We start from the raw sequence: 12,604 nt of genomic DNA on the forward strand, positions 1-12,604 counted from the left end.
GCATTTCCCATAATTAATTGGCATCGGACCACCCAGAATGATAACGCATTCGTCAGACTTACTGGCCTTGATCGGAAGTGTTTGCTTTGACCCCAGGTTTCCCATGCAACTTTGTATATTAATAGCAATTGGAGTGATTTGATTGGGCGCGAAGATGTTCTCCATATTTGGGCATAGAATGCATTTTGGCGAATATTCCTGGAAAGAAATGTGACTATGTGGGACCGTGGGAAGCGATCGTTGGCCTTGAAGATGATATTAATTGACATTACTGAGAAGTTCGGACTTTTGGTTCCCATGATAATGAAGAGCACGATCGTTATGGAAAACAACTATGTGCTACAGTAGGACTGTTTTAAGGGTTGAAATTCCGGTTCACCACAACACTCCCCGTTTTAAGACGAAAATATGAGCCTCAAGGTGCTCGTATTTTCTCACAAGACTTATAATTACCTATAAGACTATAGCAACAGGGTCCAACAGTGAGGGTACTGTTTTTGAAAAGTTTGTTAATGCGTAAAAATTAAAGTGCGTATCCTCGCTGGTGGCTCACAAGTTTTCGTTGCCGAGATCATACTAACACTAAGCTACTCCCTTCTGGACACGGTGATTGTGGGTTTGGTAAATCCGTACTCTTCCGTCTCGAGGGATAGTGTGGTGAGACGGTGAGTGTTCGTCCTCGACGTGGTCTGGGTCCTCTTCGTCCGTGGATGATTATAACTCACTTTCTGTAGTCGCGGTCAGTCGGTTGGATATGTTTTAATACAGCACTGCACATCGCGAACTACACTGGTTTCGGGGCGGTTTGGCTGAGATAGCACAAGAAGTGGTGCTGGGAGTCTACTGGGTGGCTGATTTGTGACTGGGTCGTGACCTGATGCTGCCTGACGTTCTGGTGGTAATCATCAGTCAATGTTACATGTTGCGTACTAAGAAGTGTGACAGGCCTGGGCGGCTGCACTGGGATGTCATAACCATGGGGGTCGTTCCAAGAGGCTGCTCTTGTGAATGGGCTGCACCTGGGGGGACCCCATATGAATCCGATGTCCGTCGGAGTGGATGGCCTGGTTGTGTTGGTGACGGCCATCCGTGGGCGCCATCTGGCACTCCGTACCCAGCGATTGGATAGAACATGAAACAAAGGAGTAAATTAACAGCAACTAGCTGAGGATCACGACGAGTATTTCCCACACCACCCCCTTGTGAGCTGCGCGAATCGTAGTGTGCGATATACCGTATCGCTGTGGATCGGCTAGAATAGGTATAAGGAGATGATGTCCCCTCACTAAGTGAGCAAGAGTTAAAAGTTGTCCTTTTGGCGAATATGGCTGTTAGTTTTATTATTGGATGTTGTCCAGAAAACGTAGGTTTCTTCGTCAGGAGTCCCTGGGAATTCCCATGTGATGGTCGTAACGACCAATCGTCCTTTGGCGGGACGAGGACTAAGACTCCATTGATGTCGATATTGTGACATGGTTAGTGGTGTACCAAATGCGTTTTATTTGCCGCAATTAGCCTTCCCCGAATTCAGTCTCCACTGCCCTAAGTTAAAGCATTATTCTGCCCCAGCTTTTCTGATTGGATTACGGAGATTTCGATAGATTTATAACGATGATTGTGATTGGTGATTGACTTAAATTCAGGTATGAGCTTGGTCGTTTATGGGATTGTATAGCTACCAAATTGTCAACGTGTCGAAAAACTGGCCAGTAACTTGATAGACGGGCCATGTTCCCTCTGTATCGCGATGGTGTTGATTAAGATTTCGACAAAATCTTAAAAAGCGACTTAAGTAATGAATGCCAATTATACCACTCGTCTAAGTACCTATGCACCTTGAACATCCTCACATATTTGTCTAGGGGTGAATTCATATTTCACTCACCCCCATATGTGGAGTAAAATTATTGACTATTCACGTCTTATCTGACGATTTTTGGGTTATATTACTTATTCTATTTACTAAATTATTATGTTAGCCTATGGAGCGAAATTTTCGAATGCATCTTTAATCCTAAGTATTAAATAAAGCGGTAGTTTCCTTTTTCGTTCGGTTTAGTTCAGGTTAGGAGCGTAGCAGGAGCTTTCGGGAATTTATGTTATGCGGTGTTTACTTGAATTGGGGTTCGTTGAATTGCTGGTGAGGGTTTCTGAGTGGTTGGTGAGTTTTGTAACGAATGTTTCAGCAGGGCTTCTCAACTAGTCGGATCTTGAGATAATTTACTTAGGTGTTGTGAAATTTCTTTATTTTCTGTTGTTTCGGTGATTTTTTTTTCTTCTGTTTTGATATTAGGTACATTTATGGAGGCAACGGCTTCAGGCTCTTTTTCTACAATAGTTTCAATGGAGAATCTCATGATTTTATTTTCGGGAACCCTTATCTTGATATTCAGAAAATTAACTATACGGATCGGGAGGGTTTTCGGAGTCACGCAAAAAACCCGGGCGATGAGTATGTTATATATGGTATGGTCATTTCCGCGTTGTTTTGTGACAACTAATGGCGAGTTGGCCAAACCCTCCGTAGCGTCGTGACACATCGTTTGACTCCTAGGTTTTAGCCAAACAAACCACATCTACACTGATCTTCTTGTATCGTCATACCCTTTTGCACATGAGGGTTCCGTTTGATCTCCTCAACTCCGGTTCAATATAGTTTCCAACCTGCGGAGGTTCTAACTGATTTTCTGATTTTTTTTCTTGTATCAACTTCTTTCCACAATCAATTGTTTCCTCATTATGTATTTCTTTTACTCATTATTTATTGCTTACGATTTATTACATGTTATTTCTTACTTGAGTTTTTTTTTTCAGTGAGTAAATACCTTTAACTGTATTACATATTTATTTTTCGACGTCGTTAATTTGATAAACTTGTTTTTTTTCTCGCAGTTTTATTCTCTTTGACAGGGCGTTAAAATTTCGCTGCTTTTTGGCATAGCGATGAAGTGCAAAATACTCTGCAGACTTATCAGTTATTGTTCTGATAGTTATATCATGGTGATTTATACGTTAATTAATTCTTTCTTCACTCTTCTTAACTTAGTGTTTTTCTTTTACAATATCATAGGTCTGATTACAACATTGAGCCTTATGATTGACAATGTCCCTGAAGTCGCTGTATTCCTTGTACGTATAGTGCTGTTATTAACGGCAGATGGTAGTCCTGATTTTTTTCCATAGCATATCCCTAGCTTCGAGGGTTGCTGAGTTAATTATGCTTGGGCTCCGGTCGACCTCGGACCTCAACCTTTTCCAAGAGTTCGGTCCTTGATGACTTTAAGGGTTGGTTTGGTGATGCGAAAAGAGGATGTCCAGCTTCCTGTTTAGACTCGTTACTATCATAGTTGCGTGTACAACACGAAGAAGTTTGGTGTTGCACCATCACATGTTCCTGCTCCCCGCAACGGAAACAGAGCATGCGCGATTTTTGAAATTGTGTTCCTGCTACCTCCTGATGGTTTCGAAGAGTTTAAGAGACGGTTTTGTGTTGGTCCGTTTACTGTAGATGATGGGTGTTCACCAGCTTGCTCCCAGTCGGCGAGACTATGAGCATGCGCGCCATGGGGTGGATTTCGGAACTGCCTTGGTCGTCCTCTGCAGTTCCTTCTTATATGTCCAAATTTTCCGCATTGGTAACAGACGATGGGTGGTCTACCATGAAATGTTCTGTTGTTTCTGAATGATTGATTATTTACTCTGGTTGGGGCAATCATTCCACGGTAGGACGGGTTTGACGCCTGAGTACGGGTAATTTGGTCGTCCGATTCGTCGTCCTGATTGCCAGTTTTCCAAGAGGTTGGGGTTGCTTCTACTTGCTGTTGTTCATTATGGTCGGTGACAGGTTCGTCGACCTCTTGTCTGTGCGTTTCTTGCGGATGCGTAGCCTCTAGGGTAGGTGGCGGTTGTTCGTAACTTTTCTTAAATTCTATTGACCACTCCTCCCAGGTAGTGGCATTGCGTAGTTTGTCATTCCATTCTAAGTAGTGCTTGGCATTCCCCGTTAATTTTAGTTTGGCTACTAAGACTTTTTGTTTTTCCACCTGGTCTCCTAGGCGGCCATGATCTTCGATGTATACAAAAAACGATCGGACGGGTCCCTCTCTTGGGTAACTTGAAGCTGCTTCGAGTGACAACGTGGGTGCCGTGGGGCATGGAGAAATATTATCATTCATCATTATTGTGTTTCCCTTTTTTTTTCTTGCTTACTATGGATGTTTTACTACGTTCTTTTTTATTCTTAATAAGTTTTTCTGAAAGTAAAGTCCCAGAGTTATCACTCTCTTCAGCTTGTTCGGTTCTTATTGTTAATTTGTAAAGCGTGTATCTTCCAAGTGTCAAGGGCGTATTTTGATGGCATATACAAAGGTACTTTGACGAGGGCTTTCGAAAAGAAAATTTTCTTGTTGTAAATTAGTGCCGGTATATTCAAGGTCAAGTGTTATTATTGACCAACAACCCTTTCTATTTCCCTTTTTTTTTCTAATTAAACCTATTTGAACCTATTTATTGAAAATTGGTTCACCGAAGATTATATACAAGGTACTAGCTTAATGTTTATTATCACTTGATTAGGTATTAAAATGTACAATTTTGAATTTGCAGGACCTTTGCGATATAAGGATCTAGAGTAGCGTGAAAATAAATACCATCCATACGAATTAGCTTAGGAGTGATTCAGAAAATTTGTAAAATAAGTGCCTCTCTTTTTTTTTCACGAAGGTAGATTTGTAGAGACAATCTATTATGTATGTTTTTCGTTAAATTTTTGAATTAATAAATAAATAAACTTATTTTCCAACAAGTAATACATCATCCAATTACAGGAAAAACTCACTTAACTCTGTGTAATCAAGTGTGGCAGATATGCTTACAAAATTTAAATTCAACCACATAATATATAAGAGCCTAAGATTATAGCTAAATTACAAATTAATGAAAATGGAAATAAAGATGAAAAATAAAAACGTATGTACCTGGACCCGCAACCCGCAACAGTAACTGTTTTATAACATGAAGTGAATCTGCGTTAATGTCGCAGAACATTGAAATTTTGTTAATAATTCTAATATTAATCCAAAATATTATTTTTGAAAGAAAAGTATAAAACGTTAAAATTTGTCTTAAATTAATACGGGGAACTATAAAATTAAGCTTATTTAACAAAAACGGACAATCGGTCTTATTGTTGACTAAGTTAAATAGAAACTTTACTATTAAGAGATTACGTTGGATTTGTAAACTAATGATTAATGAAGTTGAATCGATTTAATAATTGAACGCGGCCACAACCTCGTTCATGGGAAACCCCATCTAGGCGAAAACATAAAAATTTTAGAAATTTACGGTTTAGAAGGTATTCCTGCTGCAAAATTTTGTAAAATAATAATCTCTATTTAATACTGCCGGCACCATCCATTGGTGCGGAACACGGGGTTTTTATCTGGATCAATTGTATTACTGGTTGCATGCTTTTGTGCTTGAAAATCAGTATTTTTGGTAGTTTTCTTGATGTTTTTTTTTTGGCGATGCTTGTTTAAAGATTTATTAAGGACAATTTATTGTAGGAACTGATACAAAATATGCTATTGAGAAAAAATATTTTAATTCTAAAATGAAACGTTTTCGAAGAATTAATTGTTTGTGGTAATTTTAATGTGGAATTTCTTAGTGAGTTTTCTAAAAATTATTTTTGTAGGCATTTTTTTTTTCATTTAAAATTTCTGGAATTTATTAACATCTCAACGACCTTCGTACGTCCTTTGTTGTTGCAATTTTTAATTTGTACATGTTGAGCAGCGACCAATTTCTCCACTTGTTGACGTTGACTGTTTTATCAGATTACGCCCACACGTGTGTAATAATAATTAGCGGAGTGCATCGGCGACTAGTTATCGCGTATCCGGTATAAGAACAATTAATTCAATAATAATTTTTATTAATCATCCCCCTGGCCGGATGTACAGACGAAAATGATTCGACAAGAGTTTTCAGTAATTTGTGCTAAATTATGTCTGAAATTGACCTGAATCTATTCCGCTGGATGTGATGTCGTTGCCGCAAAATCGTACCTATCTAGATGGTTTTAACGGCGTTGGATTATCTTTTGCATTTTTTTTCCTTTCGTTTTAAGGCGGTTATTATTAGAGTTTGTTCGTTCACAGAAACTACCAATTATGCCAAATGCGAGGTTTAAAATTTAGAGAATATTTTGTCTTGTTATATGTAGTTTCACAAATTTTTGTTCGTTTAAATTACAATGTTTTTATTTTTGGCAGGTATCGGGGAAATTGTAGCGATGACAAACTTCTTTTATTTGTGTTTCTTGATAAAAACCTCCCAGGAAGACAGGGAGAGTTATACCAATTTTTTTGAAAATTTTAATAAGAAATAGAACAGCAACTTCCAATCTTCGTCCTGAATTTTAGGTATTGCCATGTGTCCAAAATAATGCCGAGAATTATTTCTGAATCTTTTGTTTCAATTTCGGACGGACTTTGTAATTTCCGTTTATATTTTAATTTTTCTCCTAATTTTGACGAGTAATCAATGTTAGTGTAAAATTAACTAATGACATATTTTATAGATTATGTGATAATTAAAATTTTATTTTATTTATTTTATTTTTTATTTTAAGTTTTTAGTGAAATATTGGTTTTTCAAATTTTCTGCCTAAATTTGGAAAAATGCTCACCTTCTTAAGCACAGGTTTACTAAATTTTGGAGCCGAGATTGTGGATAATTTGGGATAATATTGTTCCCACCTTCTAAATAAGAAATGAAAGATTCTGTCTTTCCCGAAGCGCGGCGGCTGTAATTATGATTAGAGCGCTTGCATATCGCGCAAGACAATTGATTCAGATCAATACCCTCGCGATAAGATAAGTGCATTCCAATTGAAGCTTTAGCAGTGTGGGTTAATGCATTTTATGGTTGGATGGATTTTGACTGTTTAGAATAACACAATTTTGACCGTTTTTCCTGCGAATGACAGAATTTCGTAAATTTCACTGATTACTGTTTTTTTTTGGAATTTTGTCGTTTCTCTAACGCGAAGGTCTAAAAATGCCGACCTTTTGTCCCGAAATTTTTCTAATTTATTTTTACCGAATTGTGGAAATGTGAGCCTGATTGGCGTTTCAAAAAAATTTCCTTCTTTTGAATTTTCCGCTATCCGCCTTTTTGTTTACACAATTTTGGATTTTGTTCTGGTTTTGAAAAAAAATATCCTAATTTTTGGGAATTTAAAATGATTCATTTTTTTCCCGAATTTTTTGTTTTTGTATCCTGTGCCCGAAATTTAGAAAGATTTTGATCCTGTCTCCGAAATTTAGAAAAATTTTAATCCTGTTCCCGAAATTTAGAAAGGTTTGGATCCTGTTCGCAGCGCCAAATTTTGTGGTGGCCCTGCCGGCTCTTTTCTATATTTTATTTTAATATTTAATGTCCAAATTTTGATGTCCGAGATTTTGTGGCCGGAGGGCGCCACAAAATGGTGCCCCTTAGGTCCTGGCCCGTGAGGGCCGTTTCGGGATGCGAAAAGGGTAAGTTAAACGCGAAACGGTTCGCTCCATAGATAATCTATTTAAACAAATGCTACAGTTTAAACGAGTAAACGAGACGGAACAAGATTAGGGCTCGTACATCTTATTCGTAATTAAGACTAAGAAAATATTGCGCATGATTAGAAAGAATAATAAAAGGGCAGTAAACATAAACATTAAACTAAGTTAAAAGAAACGGGCAGGGTTGTGAAATGTTCCCTTTTTAAAGTATTATTAAAACTATAATATATGTGAGAATTATAGGGTTGTTGGCGATTTCCTAGGTCATGGTTTGAGATTTGGGGGGGGGGGGGTTAAGTGACATAATTACAACCCTTCCTAAGGGATAGGGATCCCAGTGTTGGGAAAGTATTCCTTGACGGCGGGGGGTCCCGAATACAGTCGAAAGAATCTGGTTTGATAAGGGGATTCAATCATTTGATGAGCGAGATACATCCTGATGATGCATTAAAATCACTCTGAGATGCCGATAATGACCGATAATCCGGTCTCCGCAAGGACAGAATAGGGCATGCCGTAACTAGGTCAGTGGGACTTACATGTCGTCGAGTTAGCGGCTCGGTGGAAGATCGGAAGGGACGAAGCGCCACTGCAAAAGCTGAAGAAAGTTGGCTTGGAAGATGCACTTTCGCACTTGCCACTAGCACAGCGGCCGGAAGTCGGGTATCGCGATCACACTAGGAAGCAGTCCCATCCACACGCCAGACTGAATGGGAATCGAACTGAATTTTATTTCTAATCGGGACGTTTTTATAGGGATTTCAAGCGTGAGAAAAGCGAAGAAGATGCAACAAAAAAAATGCATTTCTCGCAATTTTGTCGCCGGAAACGGCGGCGAGTGTTTGTAAAAATGCATTTCCCATAATTAATTGGCATCGGACCACCCAGAATGATAACGCATTCGTCAGACTTATTGGCCTTGATCGGAAGTGTTTGCTTTAACCCCAGGTTTCCCATGCAACTTTGTATATTAATAGCAATTGGAGTGATTTGATTGGGCGGGAAGATGTTCTCCATATTTGGGCATAGAATGCATTTTGGCGAATATTCCTGGAAAGAAATGTGACTATGTGGGGCCGTGGAAAGCGATCGTTGGCCTTGAAGATGATATTAATTGACATTACTGAGAAGTTCGGACTTTTGGTTCCCATGATAATGAAGAGCAGGATCATTATGGAAAACTACTATGTGCTACAGTAGGACTGTTTTAAGGGTTGAAATTCCGGTTCACCACAACACCTGAAGCATGCAGAATCGTCTCAGATTAGGAAAAGGAGACGTTTAGGTCAATTTTGTGCATTCTGGCGTTCGTAGATACAAGAAAATTGTTAAAATTCTTCAGAAACGTCACTTTTGAAGTGTTTTCTTGTACTTTTAAGCCAATCAGATACCCCACGGGCCCGGAAAGAGCAACGAAACCATCAAATTTTAGCTAGAAACTGTATTTTTGTCGATTTTTATTGAATTTGAACTATAGTTCAACATTTTTTGATGGTTCTGAGCCACGAAACACACTTAAAGCATGCAGAATCGTCTCAGATTAAGAAAAGGAGACATTTAGGTCAATTTTGTACATTCTGGCGTTCGTAGATACAAGAAAATTCTTAAAATTCTTCAGAAACGCCACTTTTGAAGTGTTTTCTTGTACTTTTAAGCCAATCAGATACCCTACGCAACCGGAAGGAGCAACGATACCATCAAATTTTAGCTAGAAACTGTATTTTTGTGGATTTTTATTGAATTTGAACTATATTTCAACATTTTTTGATGGTTCTGAGCCACGAAAGACATTTAAAGCAAGCAGAATCGTCTCAGATTAGGAAAAGGAGACGTTTAGGTCAATTTTGTGCATTCTGGCGTTCGTAGATACAAGAAAATTGTTAAAATTCTTCAGAAACGTCACTTTTGAAGTGTTTTCTTGTACTTTTAAGGCAATCAGATAGCCCACGGTCCCGGAAAGAGCAACGAAACCATCAAATTTTAGCTAGAAACTGTATTTTTGTCGATTTTTATTGAATTTGAACTATATTTCAACATTTTTTGATGGTTCTGAGCCACGAAAGACACTTAAAGCATGCAGAATCGTCTCAGATTAGGATAAGGAGACGTTTAGGTCAATTTTGTGCATTCTGGCGTTCATAGATACAAGAAAATTGTTAAAATTCTTCAGAAACGTCACTTTTCGAGTGTTTTCTTGTACTTTTAAGCCAATCAGATACCCTACGGGCCCGGAAAGAGCACCGAAACCATCAAATTTTAGCTAGAAACTGTATTTTTGTCGATTTTTATTGAATTTGAACTATATTTCAATAATTTTTGATGGTTCTGAGCCACGAAACACACTTAAAGCATGCAGAATCGTCTCAGATTAGGAAAAGGAGACGTTTAGGTCAATTTTGTGCATTCTGGCGTTCGTAGATACAAGAAAATTGTTAAAATTCTTCAGAAACGTCACTTTTGAAGTGTTTTCCTGTACTTTTAAGCCAATCGGATAAACTACGGGCCCGGAAAGAGCAACGAAACCATCAAATTTTAGCTAGAAACTGTATTTTTGTCGATTTTTATTGAATTTGAACTATATTTCAAAAATTTTTTATGGTTCTGAGCCACGAAACACACTTAAAGCATGCAGAATCGTCTCAGATTAGGAAAAGGAGACGTTTAGGTCAATTTTGTGCATTCTGGCGTTCGTAGATACAAGAAAATTGTTAAAATTCTTCAGAAACGTCACTTTTGAAGTGTTTTCTTGTACTTTTAAGCCAATCAGATCCCCAATGGGCCCGGAAAGAGCAACGAAACCATCAAATTTTAGCTCGAAACAGTATTTTTGTCGATTTTTATTGAATTTGAACTTTATTTCAACATTTTTTGATGGTTCTGAGCCACGAAACACACTTAAAGCATGCAGAATCGTCTCAGATTATGAAAAGGAGACGCTTAGGTCAATTTTGTGCATTCTGGCGTTCGTAGATACAAGAAAATTGTTAAAATTCTTCAGAAACGTCACTTTTGAAGTGTTTTCTTGTACTTTTAAGCCAATCAGATACCCGACGGGCCCGGAAAGAGCAAAGAAACCATCAAATTTTAGCTGGAAACTGTATTTTTGTCGATTTTTATTGAATTTGAACTATATTTCAACATTTTTTTTTGGTTCTGAGCCACGAAACACACTTAAAGCATGCAGAATCGTCTCATATTACGAAAAAGAGATGTTTAGGTCAATTTTGTGCATTCTGGCGTTCGTAGATACAAGAAAATTGTTAAAATTTTTCAGAGACGTCACTTTTGAAGTGTTTTCTTGTACTTTTAAGCCAATCAGATACCCGACGGGCCCGGAAAGAGCAACGAAACCATCAAATTTTAGCTAGAAACTGTATTTTTGTCGATTTTTATTGAATTTGAACTATATTTCAACATTTTTTGATGGTTCTGAGCCACGAAACACAATTAAAGAATGCAGAAAAGTCTCAGATTAGGAAAAGGAGACGTTTAGGTCAATTTTGTGCATTCTGGCGTTCGTAGATAAAAGAAAATTGTTAAAATTCTTCAGAAACGTCACTTTTGAAGTGTTTTCTTATTCTTTTAAGCCAATCAGATACCCTAGGGGCCCGGAAAGAGCAACGAAGCCATCAAATTTTAGCTTGAAACTGTATTTTTGTCGATTTTTATTGAATTTGAATTATATTTCAATAATTTTTGATAGTTCTGAGCCACGAAACACACTTAAAGCATGCAGAATCGTCTCAGATTAGGAAAAGGAGACGTTTAGGTCAATTTTGCGCATTCTGGCGTTCGTAGATACAAGAAAATTGTTAAAATTCTTCAGAAACGTCACTTTTGAAGTGTTTTCTTGTACTTTTAAGCCAATCAGATACACAATGGGCCCGGAAAGAGCAACGGAACAATCAAATTTTAGCTAGAAGCTGTATTTTTGTCGATTTTAATTGAATTTGAACTTTATTTCAACATTTGTTTTATGGTTCTGAGCCACGAAACACACTTAAAGCATGCAGAATCGTCTCAGATTAGGGAAAGGAGACGTTTAGGTCAATTTGTGCATTCTGGCGTTCGTAGATACAAGAAAATTGTTAAAACTCTTCAGAAACGTCACTTTTGAAGTGTTTTCTTGTACTTTTAAGCCAATCAGATACCCTACAGGCCCGGAAAGAGCAACGAAACCATCAAATTTTAGCTAGAAACTGTATTTTTGTCGATTTTTATTGAATTTGAATTATATTTCAACATTTTTTGATGGTTCTGAGCCACGAAACACACTTAAAGCATGCAGAATCGTCTCAGATTGGGAAAAGGAGACGTTTAGGTCAATTTTGTGCATTCTGGCGTTCGTAGATACAAGAAAATTGTTAAGATTCTCCAGAAACGTCACTTTTGAAGTGTTTTCTTGTACATTTAAGCCAATCAGATGCCCACGGGCCCCGAATGAGCAACGAAACCATCAAATTTTAGCTAGAAACTGTATTTTTGTCGATTTTTATTGAATTTGAACTAAATTTCAATAATTTTTGATGGTTCTGAGCCACGAAACACACTTAAAGCATGCAGAATCGTCTCAGATTAGGAAAAGGAGACGTTTAGGTCAATTTTGTGCATTCTGGCGTTCGTAGATACAAGAAAATTGTTAAAATTCTTCAGAAACGTCACTTTTGAAGTGTTTTCTTGTACTTTTAAGCCAATCGGATAACCTACGGGCCCGGAAAGAGCAACGAAACCATCAAATTTTAGCTAGAAACTGTATTTTTGTCGATTTTTATTGAATTTGAACTATATTTCAATAATTTTTTATGGTTCTGAGCCACGAAACACACTTAAAGCATGCAGAATCGTCTCAGATTAGGAAAAGGAGACGTTTAGGTCAATTTTGTGCATTCTGGCGTTCGTTGATACAAGAAAATTGTTAAAATTCTTCAGAGACGTCCCTTTTGAAGCGTTTTCTTGTACTTTTAAGCCAATCAGATACCCGACGGGAACGGAAAGAGCAACGAAACCATCAAATTTTAGCTAGAAACTGTATTTTTGCC

The sequence above is a fragment of the Zophobas morio genome, unplaced genomic scaffold (assembly GCF_036711695.1).
Source record: "Zophobas morio isolate AGI-343-1 ecotype UQ-CSIRO unplaced genomic scaffold, CSIRO_AGI_Zmor_V1 ptg000023l, whole genome shotgun sequence".
Taxonomy (NCBI): domain Eukaryota; kingdom Metazoa; phylum Arthropoda; class Insecta; order Coleoptera; family Tenebrionidae; genus Zophobas; species Zophobas morio.